Here is a 17,188-nt window from a genome sequence, read left to right on the forward strand (position 1 = left end):
AACTAGTCGGTTGAGTTTTACCTGCTGGCGACCGCTAAACCATATGTCGAGGTTTCCACCTTCTTTCCCGCTTCACGCACAGACAGGCATTGCCTGAATAAACGAGCGACTGGCCGACATGATGGCTGAGTCGGCTTGGTCAGACTCGTCGACGTTCGAAGTAGTCACAAGGCAGCAGTGCCACTACTAGTACCGCGTTTGCTCCTGGTATATAAGTGTAGTTGTTGTTGCTACCAATGTCTAGCCACTGCCATTGCACGAGTGGTCACTCACGAGCATTGAAGGCAGTCGCAGATGCAGCGCTTGCAATAGCAGCAGCCGCAGCAGCAGAAACAGGAAAACCTGCCGGTGGAGACGCTGGCCGCGGGCGCGTTAACCCTCATCTTTTTTCTCTCGAAACAAGGCGCGGGCTTGCTATCATCGAACGAACCATGGCCACTATTTAAGCTACCTCTATCGACGACCAGCGGCCGCTGACTATCGAGTGACTCTCGCGAGCTTTCTTCAATCGCGATGATGATGCTGAGTCTGGCGCCATCATTGCCGCCGAAACCGTAGACACTGCTGGTATCGAGCCCTCGAGTCCAGGACTAGACAACACTAGACTAGATTAGGTTAGGTCAGCCACTCTTACAGAAAGTGTGTTCTTGCCCACAAGGGCTTCTAGACAGAGAAGAGCTGACTTCTGGGTGCGGTCCGAGAAGCAATCTGGAAGAGCATGGCCATCCGCTCTTAGCAATACTCGCCCGATATTAACCAACATGTGACGACGATGAGAGGCCCACAACGGTCCGAGCACAATAGAGACGTAGCGTAGTTGCTCATAAAGATGGAGACACGTATACGCTGCACGCTGAAAATAGAGGGTAAAACGGGTGCATAATACAAAATTTCATTACGGAGACACCAAGCAACTGATATTTAATCGTTGTATAACCCCACAGTATTAGTTTTGTTGGCTGGCGTGAAGCTTCATTACGTGCTACATTTTCAACACAACCGTTATTTTGGTGACATTCGTTTTAGGTATATATATACGCAGGGAGCAGCATTTGTATCCGTACCTTTTCCTAAACTCCTTTGAATCATTTCTGACTATATCTACATAAAAACAGATATTACGATGATTTTTTGCGCTGGAAATCAGGTGATTCCTGACAGTGACGTTCCTTTAATGCAACCACGTTCCACCGCAATGGCGTTTTCCATTCGGAGCCTATACTGTCAACCAGTTATTTTCCAAATAGTGTGTCCTTAATTTGCACATAACTTTTTATTGATAACTATGCATCAAGCGATGTTAGCAGGTATGAATGTCTATGTCATATGAATAGTCAGATATGAAAGTGTCGGTCAGATGTGTTGTATACGGAAAGTTCCAGAACGATGCAATTTTGGGTTGATAGTAAGTTGAACGTTCCAAAAATGCAACATCTTGAAATAGCCGAAAAGTTACACAGGCTTGAAAAGGCGCCGAAGATCTCAAAAAGACTAATCGTTGGAGCTTATCTCGACGACCCAGTTAACAATTTATAACAATCTCTTCCTCAAAATGGCCATTGACTTCTATATAAAAAATCAAGGAGTATCAAGAATGGCTTTTTGAGCCATTTCAATGAATTTTTGGGTTCTCTAAGAAAGGTCGTTAGGTTTGCGTATTCTTTTTTTCTTTCTTTGGTTTTTCAGAAGTCACGTGAAAATCACCCATTTTGAGGGAAAGGAAGCGTGTAATTTTGGAGGGATCTGTCCCACATGAAAAAATTGAATAATCGCTGATTTCTGGTAAAAGTAATGCACTATTTTCCGTCATAGTAATTTTTTTATTTTTTTTTCTAAAAAAGAAGTGGGTTTTTGTCTAGTGTCAAAGCTGACGAATAACGGAACACCCGGTGTGAAAAGCGGCTAGATAAAATTTGGATAGCCCGCGATGTATACATGCACATATAGCTGCAAGAAAGCGCAAGGGAAACGTAGCTAGGAGACAGGACGAGACGTTTGACTATATCGAAGAATACAAAGTTAGATAGATCCCATTATTCCACCAGATAAGAATTTTGATATGAGATTTCTTTATATGGTAACGCGTACAGCTTAGGGTCTGGCTAAACCAAAATCTAGTCGAACACGGCAACATATCGATGGTTGTATCCGAATAATAATAATGTACCTATAAAACAAACCATTGTACTGATATTTTAAATTAGGCTAATAACAAATAAAAAAAACTCCGTAAACATTTGCAGACGCCGGTAAGGACAAGTAGTCTTTTCTGTTTTGATTACGCGAAATATTCACACGTAAATAATTCAGACGTTTCCAAAACCGACTCGGGTTATGCAGGCGAGACTCACTGCTGTACATAAGAGAAGTCTTTTTGTTTTATAGAGGTATAAACTAACACGTTTAGTTTCCTTCATAAATCATTTGACGGAACCCGAGGGTGGAACTTGTTTCCCTGTCTGCGGACAGATGCAACTGCTGTCCCCTTCGTTACTCCTTCTGAGGCCTAAAGTCATTTTGAAACCTTACTTCAGGATGCTCAAAGAAGGTAGGCGAATGGTTGACTCTTTCTTTTTACCACTCTCATGCATTTGGTACGCTCAAATGCTCTTCTTCAAGGTTCATTCTTGTTGCTTCTTTGAGTTCCTCTTCTTCGCTCATGATGATCCTGGAAAAGGCCACTTCTCTACTTTGTACTTCTCTAGATCCAGTCTCATGCACAACAACGTCCTTAATTATGAGTACTTCCTTAGAATTTTCATAGAGGGCCTTAATTCAAGCGCAGTAAGATGCGCTCCGCCTGCTTCGTCTAAAGCGCATAATACGCATATGTCATGCTAGGTTTTTAATATTTTTACTGTGCAGTCCTGGTATTACTCGTATCCAGTCGATGCCTGCGCAATGCAGTAGGTGAGTTTGCCATTGTTATTACCATACCAAAGTTACAGGTCGAAGAGCTCGTCCAGTTATCTGGCCTTTCGTTTCTGTTTACGACCATTTCTTTTATCTTTTGTGCATCGTTATTATTTTCACCGTGCACAAAAAACCCAGCTACATAAAACCAGCGGAGACGTCCTTACCACCAACTATAGATCAAACGGCGTGTCATATTCTGTATGCGTGATGATTAAAAACTAGAGTGGTACTATCAGTGCCAATATTTGCTACATTGCTCTAGACGGATCCTCCAGGGATTTAGCGGATCGCTAAATATATACGAGGATGCTACTAACAAACAAACCGAGGCCTGGTTTTTATTAAATCCGTAATTATTATTATTGTAACTAGAAATACCCATTGTAGCAATGAATAGGTTTGGCCAATGTATATGATCTGTTTTTTTTTTTTGACATATCGCGAAATGCCCAAACATTTCTCATTGCTAGTTGTCTGCTGATGTTTGGTTGAGTTCCATTGACTTTTTTTTTTTTTGTAAAAAACCTAGTTATACTGAGTTATACTGTCACTATCTCGGGCAGTGTTTGCTATAAGCTACCCTTATGCATTAACTGTTGTAGAGTCCTTTCAACGCTACGTATTGTAAGAATTTCAGCGATTCGCCTCTACTTACAGATAACCATAAGCCAGAAGTGAGGTGACAAGAAGTTCCGTCATTGTTTATTAGCCCTATCATAGATCTGCTATAAAGGGCTGAGTGTTACTCGATTCTGCCCGCCGTTCGATGACGGCGCCATCTCTCACCGTACAACGTGCAGAGAATTTACGCTGTCTGTAAGTGCATCGAATGGACGTCCCGAGTTTTGACACGAAGGACATTCTTTCCTCTTCCGGACATCCAGGTACACGTGTTCGTGTCAAACGGCAGAGGAAAACCTGGTCAATAGATGAAAAGGGCAAAAATTTGATCTCGCAAAGACAGCTGTTTTAGAGTTAGCTTTTTCCTTCCTTGGGCGTGATTCGTGAATCAGACGTGACGAGAAGTGAACGGTGAAGCGCCTTGATAGTTAGGTTTTACAGCGGTGCACAGGTCACTCATCAGTTAAGTTAGCTGGCATACCGGGCTCCGACTGGGGCTCCGCGATGAACGTAAAGGTCAGTCACCCTCGTAGAAACAGCTCAGTGATATGGCTCCTTTATCCAACGCCTTCTGTTGAGAGTTTTAACATTGTAGAACGAAGTTTGCCTGTCAATTTTTAAAATGCCATGCAGTTGTATGTAACGACTGCCCGCTATATTTGAAAAAGGTGTATATATATACTTGGCTCTTTTTGCATGTAACGTTCACGATCAGAAACGGTAAAGGTGAATGGAAAATATGGCGACCTGTGCATTTTAGAAATTCTCTCAGTTGACCAGCCCCGCAAGGTGTTTGTAATAAACTAGTACAGTATTAGTGTCAATAAAGTTGTTGTTTTAAAAAAAAAAAACTGTTCCTCAATGAAAACATATCTTTTGAAGAAGTGTTTCACGCGAGATAGCTCTAGCGGATGTGCCTACTGAATGTAGCCGCCATTGACTTATGGAAATCAGCCTCGTATTCTTTGTAGGCCACATGGAGCTTGGCAACAGCGTCGATAGCCGACTTCGACCAAGTGAGCAGGGTCACGATTTCGGCGGGATCGCAAGAACCGAGGACCTTGTATCGATAATAGCTAGCTTTCGTTCATATTCAGAAAGTGAACGTTCTGTTAGTTTGCATTTTCACCTTAAAAACAAGCACTGACTTTGGACGTGTAACGTATACGTGTCCAAAACTTGTCTAATTTATTCGAATACTTTATATGACCGGAGCATAGTTATCTCACGCCTTCTACATCGTAGATCTTCACATTGTACTAAAATTATTTGTCGTACGACATATACGAGTATTATAGTAGCAGTCAATTATATAATTCTGTTAGTATAAGCTCGGTATGAGTTCGGCGACGGCAGCGAATAATTGTAATGTGTGTCCGTTTAGAAATCTGTGGTTAGACTAACTGGCTTTGGTTTTGATTAGTTCACAAAAACAATAATCCTATGGATAATTATACTTGAACCATAATTGAAGATTCCCACTAACAACAATTTGGGATCATACAATTTGTTGGCGTTCAAAGAAAAGCGCCACACCATATCTTTTCGTTAGTCAATCGCCCCCTTTTGTTATAGATTATTCCTCTCTCACACACACACTTCTTCTTTCTCTCTAATCGTATCAATAGCTAGGTGTCGCTAGCTTCGTGTTAGAAAAAAAAAAAAAAAAAAAAAACACCCTCTATCATTTGCTGCTTGCAAGTTTAGATCACTTTGCCTGCGTCTTTGGCGCGTAGATGATTTCTACTGACGACCACAGGTGTATTATAGCCTAATTTAGCAAGTTTTAACTAAAATATATGTAGAAATTGTGCATGCGCATCTATAGCGGACGAGAGAGCGACTTCTTGCGCGGCAGAATCTTGATGGTGGACCCGACTAGTGTTATACTGTATATGTATATCTGTAGTGCACCCTCGTTATAATACCGGCGTATAAGTTCATTCTACCATATACAACAGCGTGTCGATGCTCAGTGAGACTTAGCTGTATATCGAGTACTCACCGATGTATGCACTATGTACGGAAAGAGTTTTACGAGTGTTCATTTTATGAGAGTGAAGGGTAACAATGATACTGAAAGTATTTTCAAGCCAGGATTACGGCTTTGAGGCAATGATTCACATACACAACGGTTCATCTCTATAATGTTATTATCTGCGAGCCCATATATATAACGAGCAGTCACCTGCTTTTCCTTGCTGAATGGCTAAGGGTATCAATGTCGTAAGGTTTAGCGTAAGGTCCAACGCTTAAGTCTCTAGCTGCAAAAAGTACAAGATCTCTGATCCCATCTGCGTGACACAACACGTTACGTCGAAATAAAGTCAATCGTAACTCGGCTTCATTTAACCACTCCGCTATAATTAACTTGACCTATATATGACCGACGTACAAGGACACTACTCTCCTGTCTCAGTAGTTATTTAAGGACGAAGCGCTATTTGTTTTTTGTTGCTGAGTGCTTGCAAGTGGAAGATCGCTATTACGAAATACTCGATACACGATAAATGTCTGCGTATTCGAGCGTGAGTCGACTGACATTGATTTACGCCGCGGTTTGTCCGTCGCGGTGGGTGAACGGCGCGCGGCCATGAGCGATTATAGACGACGCCAGCTAGTCTGATCGATCAGCAAGATGACTGCCGTTTAAGCCACCTATTTATAAAAACTGAAAAATACGCTCACTCGGGTACATATAGGTAGAAGTTTACGTTTCTAGGAAATAATGCAGACTATTGCGGCAATGCAGCTTACAACGACGATATGTATACGCCTAAAATTTTTATCTAACGATGCACTGCAGCGAGCCCTGATTCAGTACAAGTAGAGACACGCGTGGTAAACTACCTTGTAAAAACATTATGCGCATAACCTAAGCATGGAATGGTCGACATTCGAGTGGCTCGTTGAGGACAATGAGGTAGCCAGCGGCAGAGACAACAGCCTATGCTGGGAGACCACAGCTACTACGGTAGGAAAGCTGGAATTGCTTAACCGAATAAGGGCTTCTTCATCGTACGGCAAGAAACTGTCTGCTTTACCATCTTGCCAACATCTCGTTGTTTACTGGAGAATTGGGGATCTGAAATTTCACTTTGTCCTCGATTTACTCCGAGAGTCTGAGCAGGTGGGTTTTTAGCGGAAGTTCGCCGAGACAAACAATGAATCCTTTAGAATGGGAGTGATGAAAGACAATGGCTGGAAGTAATCAGAGTCGTCACATAATTACTTGTTTTATGACTCTTTTATGGCTTTCGTCATAGATGATGTAAGGACGAGCATTTCCATGAGTCTAGCGAGGAATGGCGCGGCAAGAACTGTGACGAATACCATGTAGAAAATCGCTACTGCCCCAGGTGGCTTTACATACCGTCGTTGTAAACGTGTTGTTAAGTGTATATAGCAAAAAAATTACTGCCACTGCAGACACAGCACATGTCGTAATCTGTACTGGAAAACTTATCTTAAGAATTTATGTTTGCTACAACATCTACATCCTGTTGCAAGAACGAAGTTGGCAGACATATGTGACTTAGGTCAGCGCGTCACTGGACTGACTGCGTTACTGTATTTAAAACAGTATTTTGTCCCGATGTGAGGACAACTGGGCTAACATGAAATCCTACTTGCCCGATAGTGGGCAAGTTTCACTTTCTCAGTAAACAACACGACCTTTGGTTCTTGATTATTCTAAACTGATGTGATGTTAAACTTCTACCAACAACCTATGTTCAAATAAAGAAACTTATTGATTTTTCTATATAAAATGTCACACATGCGCGCCTAGGAGGCCACACGATCTCGATACAACTGCGTCGAGCAGTTTGTAACTTGTTTTGCTCACAAGCGGCAATTTTTAGTTCCTCAATGAGAACTTCCCGATGAAATGAATAATTATGGCAACAGCGACGTTAGTAAACGACCAAACAATGCGTTTAGAGATCATATCTACAAACTGAACAGGGCGTGAATACTCATAGCCTAAAACATCAGTTCTGAATAGCAGTCTCGTGTAGAAATCATCAGTAAGCTGCACTGCTCTCTACCAGTAAATAAACTCGACATCTTCTATGGGATCGGCTGCTCTTGACATAAATTTATTTTTGATTGACTTCAAATGTAAACATGTAGTACGTTCCAAAAAAATCTGGCGCAACCGTTCACAGTGGGTTGTTGCCTATAGGTTGCGTGAAATATCTGTAAAAAGAAGGCTAAACGGAGGGAAAACGTTAATTTCTAATACACATAGACTTGTATTTGAAGAGCACTCCAAACCTAGTATCTTTACGGCTAGTTAAGACCGATAAGAAATTATTTTATAGTGGATATTGGAAAAATTGATTTTGATTTCTCTTCGAATTGAGGATATCCTTTTTACTTCGAAGTACTCCGTATGAACTCACTAAACTGCCCTTGATGCGTCCACATCGAAAAGGACGTGTAAATAGACCTAAAGATATAAGTAAAAATTAATTTTTCATTGGATAAGGTACTTGGAAATGCTGTACAATATGGCGGAGTTGGTTTCCATTATATCGTACTTATCCAACGTAGTACTTAGTCGTTTTGGAAATATTCACAAATTCGATACAAACATGTTTGGTTAATTAACAAATAGGGGCAAAAGGCAAGAGGACAAGGTCATTTTGAAGACTAAATCGAACATACCCCTGTAGGAAAAGCTGAAATTTAAGATACATTTTTGCGGAGCAGAAGAAGCGCTAGATTTATATTCTACCTTATTTAATCAGCTTCGTAAGACGACCACGCAGTCGACCGATACGATTAGATAAGATCTCGGCTATCACCTTCGAACTAAATTGGCAATGATGCCTGACGTGCTAAATTGTTTAGCTTTAAAGTTTTCGTGAAAAATGTCTTGTCCCAAAAAACGTAGTTGAGCTGCCATCTCAACCGGCTGTGCCGGAACCACCCAGACAAATATGAACGAAGAACGTGAAATAGGGACGAAAATAAAAAGAACATCGTTTTCGTACTGGGTTCTATGTGAACTGCTCGAGGGGGTAAATGATTCTAGAACAAGACGACACAGAAGCAGTCAGGCAATATCTGAACGAACCTCCGACGGTGCCGCCGGAATTTGTCGGCGTTCTACGTTTATTTTTTCTCTTTCGTCATACCAGTACCGGATATATATAGATAGATAAGTTGTTTTCGGATGAATCTATTTGAAATATTTCAACAATGTCACGCAGCCTTTACTTTAGTGTAGCAACATATTATAGATCTCTAGATAATCACGTAAATGAAATGTCCTGGAAATTTGTTGCATTACTGTGGATTCGAAGCAAACTTTTCAATCGTGAACATATGACAAAAACTTGCCTGCAACTTACTTTTAAATGAGGCAAAATATGTTTTATTCTGGAAGATAGATTATATATAGGGTTTTAGCAAAAGCGACCCGTATAATTATATCCTTGACGCTTGGCCTATTTCACATCTATTAGATGATAAAAAGTATGCTAGTAAAAAGTGCTTTGCAAAAACCTTCGCTTTAACAATCTCTTCCATATTTACACACGTAAGCTTACCGACACAAAGGTAGTTAACTATATACATCGACATAAGAAAGGTTCAAGTTGATCATAATCACGTTTGATGCAGTGTAGCTATAACAAAAAAAGCAAAGCGTTTCTCGCTTCGGTCCTTTTTCGCTCTCTTTCTTCCTGTTTCAGGCCCGCTCGTTGCCGCCCACCGCCTCAGCCGCGTAGCGCTGACTTGGCAACTGCGATTTTTAGCCTTTATCGTAGCTCTTACTAATGATAATAACCGTAGCAGTTTTCAGCTATATAATCAAATATAATATTAACGGTACAGTCCGTTTGCAGGACATGTAACTTCTGTCGCATTCGTATAAAAAGCCTGTCGGGTCTCTCGACTTGTTTGGTCCGCAATGTTGATCTGGCAATGGCGCCCACTCGAAAGGTTAGAAGGCGCCCAGTGTCGGCCTCTAGGCTCGTGCAGGCCATGGTCAGCGATATCATCACGCGGCATCATGCGATGAACGAGCGAAGACCGGCTACTTTACTTACTAAATTGCTTCTACTGCCATAGGACGACTTCTCCTTTTCTATTTATATGGTTCAAAACGAACAGAGATGCCGACGTCGTCGTCTACATGTGTATGTCTATAATAAAGAACGGATGATTGTCGTTCAGAGAGGGCTAAAACGCTGTTGGTGCCTACTTCGAAGTACTATGCTAGAGTTTATTTCGAATATAGTTTCGAAATTAAAGCAATTAGTAGCGCCTTTCACCAGCGCTGTGGTGATTGCCAGTGAGCATTGCTGCCCTGCATCCTACCGGTTTCCTTCGCGCCGGTGATGTATCTGCTTCGATAGCTATTACAGGTAGTGCAACAGTCATCTTCGTTTGCATGTAATTGCCACCACCGGTGACCTGTGCTCAACTGTTTTTATTCAGTGACGAACTCACTCGTAGTCCTCTCAGTCTGTTAGCTAGAGCTTGTTAGAGGACAATGTTGTGTGTAAACGAAGCAACTTTGACTTTTGATCTAGTTTGTCATCTCGCTTTGCGTGCCGCACGCGCAGACGTCACCTTAACAGTGTTGTGACAGCGTGCACCATCGTTAAACAGTGAAAAAGAAAGATGCTTCTACCCTTGAGGCGACGATTCTAGCATTTGGCTATCGGTTTCAGTGGTCAGCTGTCTCTGGTGTAGTTGTGCGTCTGGTCTGAAGAGGGAAAACACTTAATTTTACTATACTTACGGCACGATTATGGTCTTAAACATGCGAGTAACGCTTGTATTTGCGTACGTACATTTGGGCAATAATGGCGTACTCCTTAGTACAGCGGGGCCTCAGTTATTTAGGAAATAAGCGTTTATTGAGGTCAAAGATCCGGTCAAAGATGCCCCTTCAACGGGCAGCGGCCCAGGCCTTCCTGTATCTGTCGTCTACAAGAACTATTTTAAATGGAGGTTTACATCTGCATGGCGTACGATGCATTAATCTGGCATGGTGTGATAGCATCATTAAAAGAGAGCTGATGTGTGTATTTACAGTCGTATAAAACTTGTTTTTACCGCTGTTTGAAATTTTCAGATTATTTCCAACGCATAGGGTTTTTTTTTAATAGGAGCTGATTTCCACATCTGTCTATGGTACGAATAAGCTTGGTAAAAAAGCTAGCTTTAACGCTATTTCTATAAAGTATGCTATCTTGTAACCTGTTGTTCAAACAGGAAAATTAAGTTGGGGCAGATAAAGAGAAACGCACCTGATACAACGATATCCTTTAGCTTATTTTTGCTCAACTTACAAAAAGGGAGAAGTTGAACTTTTATTTTCGTTTAATTCTCAGAAAAGATAAAAAAAACTTGAACAAGCATAAGTTGGACCAGTCGCCGAATAGTGACTGCGGTTATAATAAGCAGAGGATTTTTTTTAAATTAGAACACGTTGAAAGGGATACTAATATCGTTAGACAACTTCTAACCAATGTATAGGTGCCATTTCCCTGTAGACCTCTCCCTCTATATGATCCAGCGGAACTCTTCTCTGTTGATTTGAAATAATTAAAAATTTCATGTCTTATATACGGAAACGCCGCTAGGGCCATCATTACGACACCTGACGGTTATTCCAGTACCGACGTTGCATCTGTTCCCGGTGCCTAATTTACCCTTCACTTGTGTTTGTACGCAGGTACCATTGCACCATCTCAGGACTTTCCGTTTTCGGTGATAGCGTGCAGTCCATCACTATCGGCATCCTGTGCTTATTCCTGCTTGAAGGCGCGAATAGATTTCCATTGTTGTTCGTAGTAAAACCTTCTATGCACCAAATGGTGCGATGTTTGCAAGGGAAGTCTGTTCTTTGATGGATTGGATCCTGCGCACCACTCGATTTCAAGGCATCTGCACTTCTCCACCCACTTTCCGCCACTCTCTATGATGGCTATGGTCGCCGATGATTTAAATTATTATTCTGAAATCTTTTTCACGGCTGTTTAACGTTAGTTTGGTTGAACATTAATGTGTGCATTATAAAGGGCTTGCCCACTGAATCATGAATTAGGTAGAAGCCCTTTCACACGTTGTCACTTACATACTACAGTTATTGCTCCCGTTTTATCTACACACCCGGCAGCACCCGACAACCATTGAACGGGGTAATTGATCGAAATCATTTGATAATCTTAAATAAAGAAATTGTATAAAATACGACTAAAATGAAATAATGCCGAAAGTCAGCAAAGCCATTAATGAAACATCACCAATAGCTGTTTCACATGTGACGGTGCGTTGCGCCCTAACTCTGCATGCTAGCAAGCAGTCTGTACCTCTATAATATATTAGCGCATCCGATCGAGATAGCTGGTCGAGGGTAACTTTTTCTCTCTTGCTGTCCTAAAGCTCACACTACATTACATTTGTATTGTACTAAGCGTCTACGTGAGCGATGCACGACTCCGTCACGCATACTACGTTCAGCTGTGTCCAGCTGGGGTGTTCTGCGGTTCTCCGGTTGTGCGACTATAAACACGGCAAACGGTCGGTCCTTCCGGTGTCAGGGGAGCAGTCACCGATCCTGCCAGTTTGTTTCACGTCTGCTGACGGGTGTGCTGGTGGCGGTCGCCAGTTGTACTTTGACTATCTGAAAATACGCACTGATCCAATAGATAGTGGGATACAATTTAGTGGGCCGCGCATAAGGATGTGCATGTACCCGCACCCGTACGTCTGCTTTTGTCCACTTTTCCTTGTTTTTCTCCGCCCGCCTTAATCCTGTCCTCGTTTATGGTCTTTATCATCGCTGTTACGAGTAGAGCGGCGGCTGTACAAAAACGCTGGGCGGTGGCATTTCGCGCAAAGTCGCCACGGCCGCAGCGTTGAGACCGCTCCCGCGCAGTCGCCGGTGGTGACGTAGAATTTAAGGGCTGGTCATGCCTCGTCGTACCATTGTGTAGTTCATCTTTCGCTCGGTCGACACGTCTACGTTACACTACATTGCATTACATAAAATACATCTTGGTGGCCTCTCAGAATGTGAAGCTACGGTGTAAACTATGGATTGATGAATGGGCTGCCAATTAATAAATGTCGGGGACATCTTGCGTCCTGTTATTTATTGCATTGTACATTCCGTCGCGTACGCACTGCCGCCGATACTGTAGTTAGAGCGTTGATCATGTCGGTTGTGTAGCAAGCGGTTCGGCGCAGGATGAGCGTTCACGAATGTTTATGGAACAATCTGTGGGCAATAAGCACTATTTGTGGAACAGTGTTTCCTTAGTGCTTTCTCACCCGTTTCTCCTGTCTGCCTGTGTATATACGGAACAGTAATAATAACAACATTAGTATCGAGCTATCTATTGGTGATTCTGATTGGCAAGTGTTGCTCCTTGAAAGAAGTTTCCTTACATAATTTAGCGGTTGATATACTTTTATGGTTGAACATTTTCGACAAACATGGCAAAATCTCATTCTAGCATCTACTTTCTAATAAAAAAATACCCTGTAGATTCGCGTTCAGTCTTTAAGGTTTCATAAAACTCTAGAATATTCCCATAGTAAATAATTCTATTAAGAAGCATTTTTTTTTTTGCCTAACTCTAAACATTTTCACATTGAAACTCTGTTTACAAGAACAGTTTTACCTCGCAGGTGTACTTTCGGCCATCATTATACCAGACCAAAGCACTTGTTTAGATACAGGAGACCGTGAGTGTGCTTTTTGCTCGTCAACTCAGTGGCACAGTAAGTAAATTACATTGTGTCGACGGCTATGAGGTTGGAAGTTATCTTTCCAAAGATAGTGGCATAACGAAGTATACGAAGGAGGTTTCGCATTTAGAACCATTACGAACAGTACGTTACGTTTTTACGTCATACTCGTAAGAGGCAAAATTGCTACACGAATATTGCGCTTGTTGTTCGAAGGTACGTGCGGATCTGTACTTCGATCGTCCGTACCTACCCTTGTCGGCAAATCAGCATGTATTATCATGCAAAACAATTTTCTATCCTGCGAGCTAATATATAACTATACTCATGTTGACCAAACAAGGATCAGAACGCTGCGAACTATAGCAATCCCATATCAGGTTAGTTGAAAGCGGCGGCGCGGTATAACATCCTAGGGTACCTATATATAATAGCAGTCAAACAGCTAAAAGTGAAGAAACCATCTATCTTCATCCAACGGCGATGTTTGTCAAGCTTAACATGCCAAAAGTCAAAATGAACTTTATTAGCATTATTTATAGATTAAGAAGACATTTGCTATTTATTATTCATTTATCTACAAATTTAAGTTAGTTAACAAATATAATTAAATGAATTCAACAGTGTAAAAAACAGTAAACAACAAACGTATGCGGCTGTGATAAGATGTTCTGCATATTGCAGAACAGTCGGAGTACGATGCTCAGGTAATATTCGTTTCAACTGCGAGATATGATTTAGTCTGCCTACAGAAGAACGGAACGATAAAGGCACGTTTTCCTAGAGAAAACGACTTCGTCCGCACGACGAGAATGAAGACACGTTTATACATAATGATCATTTTGATCAATTTGATAGTCTTTGAAAAATTAGATGATAGCAAAAGTATTCATCTGTACTAAAGCGGCTCGAATCCATAACGTCTCATTGAGATCGTATTGGTCAAGTGATTCATGCAAATAGAAGACAAAGGTGTGTGTGGTGTTTTCGTTGCTTTGCCTCTTTTTACACGCATTCCGTATTTGCTGATCGACGCGTGCGCAATCGTCGAGAGGTATCGTGGCATCCGGAGGCGCTTTTAATATGCGATCTATTGTATTTTATTACAAATTGACTACTGGGTCTTTCCAGCGATACACGGCGTTCGAGAGAAATGTGTTGTGACCAAAGCAAAAGCGTAAAAACTTATTCATACCATAGCGTTTGTGTGCGTCGCGGCAAATTCACTAGGCAATGCCTTGGTACCGTCGTAGTGCTTTCGCTTTTCATACGTTTGTAGTATACGCTAGTTATATTGTTGTCAGGAAGATAGAAGATCAGAAAAAGCGGACGATATAAGACCTGCGACGTTCATAAGTTGAATTGTTTGTATCGCTTCACACCACCGGATTAGCGCGACGGAGACTATACCGGGGAGAGGCAGTCTGAATGCTGTTAGAATTCAGTTGCCACCAAGATATAAGTTAAGCGTATGGAAGTCGATACGAATCCATTAAGGTTTCTTCAAGTTATAAACGACACTGTCCCATTGACCATCCGTGGCGCATATCCCATATTATCGAGACCGCAAGCGGTCGATTCCCGTTCGGTGTGGGGACGGCTACTTGTATATGCTCTGGGTCACGCACAGTGGTTCGAATATTTCTCACGGTTCCAGCCATGTGCTGCTCCGGCGAATGATCAGCAATACGTTGAGGTGGCATTCAGTGTCATAGTTGAGCCTCGTGTTAAGAAAACAGTACAATCGAAGGCATCATTTCGAACTTTCTTTTCGTTGCTCGCAAACCCTCGAGCGAGTTTTGGCTTCAGCTGCTGTTACATTTGTGTGTCAGCAGAAGTTTATCAGAAGACGTAATTCTTACAAACCAAGCTTACCTGTCGTCTACGGCAACAAATTATAAAAGCAAACAAATATCCATTTTAGTTTAACAGTACACACACACAATATTTTTCGTGGATCCTTTTATATGGATTTGGGCCCGACGTTCGTTATTACAATGGGCTAGCGCAACTTGACGAGACATGTAAGCTATTATTCATACCGCACATGTTACATGCCCCCTAAATCATATATTGCCCACATAATTATGTAGTCTCATACTTAATCGTTGTTCTTACTGCAATTTTAATTTAAATACAATGATATATTTGGGCTTCTAGTTCATGATATGTTTTCTTCAAGTGTTAACCAGTTATTCGTACTAAGTTGCCTGGGCGGATGTTTCAATATAGCTCTATTTTTTGGCAAAACCCCTAAAATAATTATTTGGTCACATTTGTTTGTCACGATGTTTCTAGCTAGCATTTTGCCGAGTAGGCGGACGGTATCGCCGAAGCCGACCGTGAGATTTGTGTGTGCTTCAGTATTACTTACTGTAATAATAATAAAACACACGGCTATTGCACACCTCGTCCTTCTTGCTATCGCACCGATAGCCCATAAACTGTTTTTGATTTGATCGTACTAGTCTCGTCCGTTCACACCGTTTCGTTAAAGCAACCTCTTTTTAAATTAACGCTTTTACTGGCTACTTAACTTATGATGGTCAGCAGAACTGTAAAAAATGGCAAACGACTTGATCTCTGAACAGCAACGACTTTTGCCTTGTCAAAATTAGGCGGTTTGGAAGATTCGTTCTTCCGGATCGCATCTTCTCGAAACTCCTACTATGCCTCGCGAGAGAATGCCTCGCGACAAATGCAATGTCCGACAAGGCCTTCAGTCGGTATCTCACGACGTCGCGTAAACTGGGGACAAAAAAAAAAAGCTAAATTATAAACTAATCACGTCCCCTCAAATGTTTACTGTATTTTTGTCAAACAGACTCCACTACTATTTTATTCTTGGTTTTATCTGCAGGCGGATTTCTGATGAACGTTTTAATAACACGTCACGTCTTGCAACTAAAGTTGAGTAATTGTCTCGCTTTAGGATCGCTTATGCGACCCATGGGTGGAAACCTACTATTCGTTCACATACTCAGATAGATTTTATAACTTCATGGAACGTTCTTGCATGGCAGCGAAGGTATCTATGCTTCTGCCAAGGGTCCCGTTCGCTTTTGAGTTTGGTTATCTATCACTTGTTTACCTATCCATACATGTCTATTGAAGTGCGTCGATTTGTTCGAGATATTCGCTATGGTATTGCCGGCGGTCGAGACAAACGGCCTGCCACTAGTTAGCTATGTTGCCATCAGTTTTAATACTACTTTTACCGACACTTTAAGAAAGCTTGTTCTCTGTATAGTATACGTAATACGTGTGATCTGCGAACAGTAACAAGCTTCCAGTGTTTCGGTACGCCATGAAGCGATTGCGGTTACAATGGAGACTGTGTCGAGCCGGTAGGTTCCTATCGACAAAGTAGAAAACTTCCGTTCATCATTGATTTTACCGTTGCTTTAAACAAAGTTTCTCAGTAGGGGAGAACGTGGATGACGAAGAAGTGGACGACGAAGGGCTTAGTGAATAAAGAACAACCGATTGGGGCAATTGCAAATTACACATGCGACACCGGCGACGATGGATTCTACTTTTTAATCAACCTATAAACAACAGTCTATAGCCAATTTATCCACGATTGCGTCCCGAATCATTAGTAACGGAGATAAGATCTCTAACTCCCGCTGTCTGCTGTTCTCCACTTGCTGCAATGGGCAAGCTGTTTCCGGTTTGTTTGGCAATAGTGAATATACCTTTTAATGGCACACGATTGGGAACTGGCGGATATAGCACGCTGTTTTGAAATATCAGAAGTTATGATCAGAAGAACGAGAACTGTCAAGATATTCTTAAGTTGCTGTAATAGCCTTTTTGGCGCCTCTGGCTAAGCGGCTGGTAACAAGTACCAAAAAAAAATACGCGCCAAACTAGCGTGTATCGTAATTCCGACACGAAGCCATTGCCGGTCATAAATGATTGACACTTTGCC

Source organism: Varroa jacobsoni, unplaced genomic scaffold (genome assembly GCF_002532875.2).
Source record: "Varroa jacobsoni isolate VJ856 unplaced genomic scaffold, vjacob_1.0 scaffold_924, whole genome shotgun sequence".
Classification (NCBI taxonomy): Eukaryota; Metazoa; Arthropoda; class Arachnida; order Mesostigmata; family Varroidae; genus Varroa; species Varroa jacobsoni.